The sequence below is a fragment of the Penaeus japonicus genome, unplaced genomic scaffold (genome assembly GCF_977035675.1).
Source record: "Penaeus japonicus unplaced genomic scaffold, GWHDUDI00000001_assembly GWHDUDI00000009, whole genome shotgun sequence".
NCBI lineage: Eukaryota > Metazoa > Arthropoda > Malacostraca > Decapoda > Penaeidae > Penaeus > Penaeus japonicus.
In genome coordinates this window covers 40,543,083-40,545,582 of record NW_028234411.1, presented here as the reverse complement: position 1 = coordinate 40,545,582, position 2,500 = coordinate 40,543,083, and positions in this window count along the sequence as shown.

Here is a 2,500-nt window from a genome sequence, read left to right as displayed (position 1 = left end):
TATATATATTTAGCTTTGAGTATTTCAAAGTGATTTTTGTGTATTACCCAGAAAGATTAAAAGACCACTTTTTGATTTGTATGTATTGTGTTTAAAAGTTATTCTTTCACTTTTTTATTCATTTAATGTTTATTTCACATTCATTAAAATAAACTACCTACGGAATGTTTTTATTTTCAAATTTGGTGCACTTTCTTTAACTCTCAGTTATAATAAACATAAGGTACAAACTATTAGATAAAGATAATGGTCACGTCGGACCTAAGCCTAAGAAAAAAATCAGAATTGTACCCCCCTTATTAAAAGGCCAATATTTATTTCTTCTGCAATGAGAATACATAAGTTGTACGACCAAGATTTTCGACTTAGTGTGGGGTATACCCTGGAATGCATCGCACAACTCAAGTGTATGAGTGTCAGGAGTGACACATCACCAAAGATGTAACTTTTTATAATACTTTTGTACATACTAGTCAAATATCTAAATAAAATCTTCTTTCTAAATCATGTTGTTTGACACCTTAAATGTTATTTGGCATGGATGATATTTTAGGAAAGAAATTTAGATCATTAGTGCGTGGAATGGATGAGTGATTTGTACATGAAAATACTATGGTCTGTCTCAGCAGTAAGATGTGTGGAAACAAACTCCAGTATATACAAATCTTTACAAAACACTCTTGTCCATTCTATTATTCATTATCCATTCTATTATTATTGACGAATAACTAAGACTAGAAAAAAAGCAAAGATTTACTAAGACACTTGCTTTATGTCTTATGGCTCGTTTGTCATATCTAGTATATAAATATATAGATAGATAGATAGATTGATATATATTATATATATATATCTATATCTATATAGATATATATAGAATGGCAGTCATTTCATTACTTTTATTGAAGTTTCATGATAGACTTCACACACAGAATACATTTTAGTTATAGAACTTTGGTCTGCAAATTATAGTTTCACTATCATCCAAGGAGAAAATAAACAAGAAATTGTACATATATCAATCAACATAATTTTTATGTTTATCTGACTAACTGTCATTCTCTCCTTATTCATGTATGTATGCATGTATGTATGCGTGTGTTTGTGTATCTTTTCCTTTTTAATTTTTTTTTTCTTTTCTCTCATTTTTGTGTAAATGCATGAGCATGTGCTTGTACTCATGTGTCCGTATGACTGTGTATTAAAAAAGTGTCACATTTTGCATACAATTTGTCCGAAACCTAATATTTAATTAATCATTGGGAAACATCACAGGCTTAGATGTTGTTGAACCAGTTCATGCACCAGTTCATGCATTTATAACCGTTTTAGTAATTGATAGGGGAATATGCTGCCTATTTTGAATATCCGAAAAATACATTTGACACGTTTCCTTAAAAAAACGCGTTTCGGATGAACTTCTAGCGTCATTTGTGAAATGCCCTGATGTATTAGATGCTGAGGTGGGATCATGTTAAGCATTTGTATTTCACAATTAGATGGGACGTTAATCACGACTGAATTAAGTTTTGCACCAAAAAATATCTAAAAGGTACTGCAAATATATGGTAATTTGATTTCTATCAAATATTTCATTTATGCCATTTGTGTTTCTAAGTTATGCACTATGGTTTAGATTACCTGGTCTGTTAATGAGTCATATTGTAAAATGGTCATTTCTAGTATCAGTTAAATCTAGATCTTCATGGAAAGACATAGTTAATAAGAATTAGGTTAATTATCTTACTCAGTGCAGATACATTCTTAATTCAAAATAACATTCAGACAAACTGAATTTAAAATGTTAATATCATTATGTATTTTTCCCAACTGCCAACTATTGAACACAAAGTCTATATCCTAATATGAAATCGTACACGTGGAGGAATTCGTTGAATCAAGCGCACTGACAGTAAAACAACTACCAAGTCAGCCATCTACAACCTGAGTGACGTATGGTCTCAAGAGGGGGCCATTTCTCCGAAGAAAACGCTCGTGAACTGACATTAAAAAAAAAATGCAGTAAACGCTGATTTACTTTTCCTCCCGGAACAGGATATCCGTCTTGAACCAGCGACGTGCAGCTTTGAACTTGATCTGAAACCGTTGAGCCGCAAAAATTCTCTTTAACTATAGATCTCTAACTCTACTATCTTTCTACTTCAGTTCTTATTGCCAGAATTGTTATTGCTATCATCATCAGTAAATCAATACCATAAGTCAGGGGCGGGCAACCACCGGTCCGCGAAGCCTTTACCAGCGACTGTTTTTGAAAGGGGGCTCGGGGTATCTTTAACTCGAGGCACATAGAAAGCATGCTTCTTATTGTCTTTGCGTTTTACCAAACACTTTAATGCAAATCAAGGAAACTGCAGCAAATATAGAGATTCATTTTACAATTATATAAGTACTTTAGAATATATGCCGCAAGGTAGAGCAGTGGTTATCGTGCCGACTCCCATCCTCGTGGTCGGCAAGTCGAGCCCCGTCCAATCGTCCA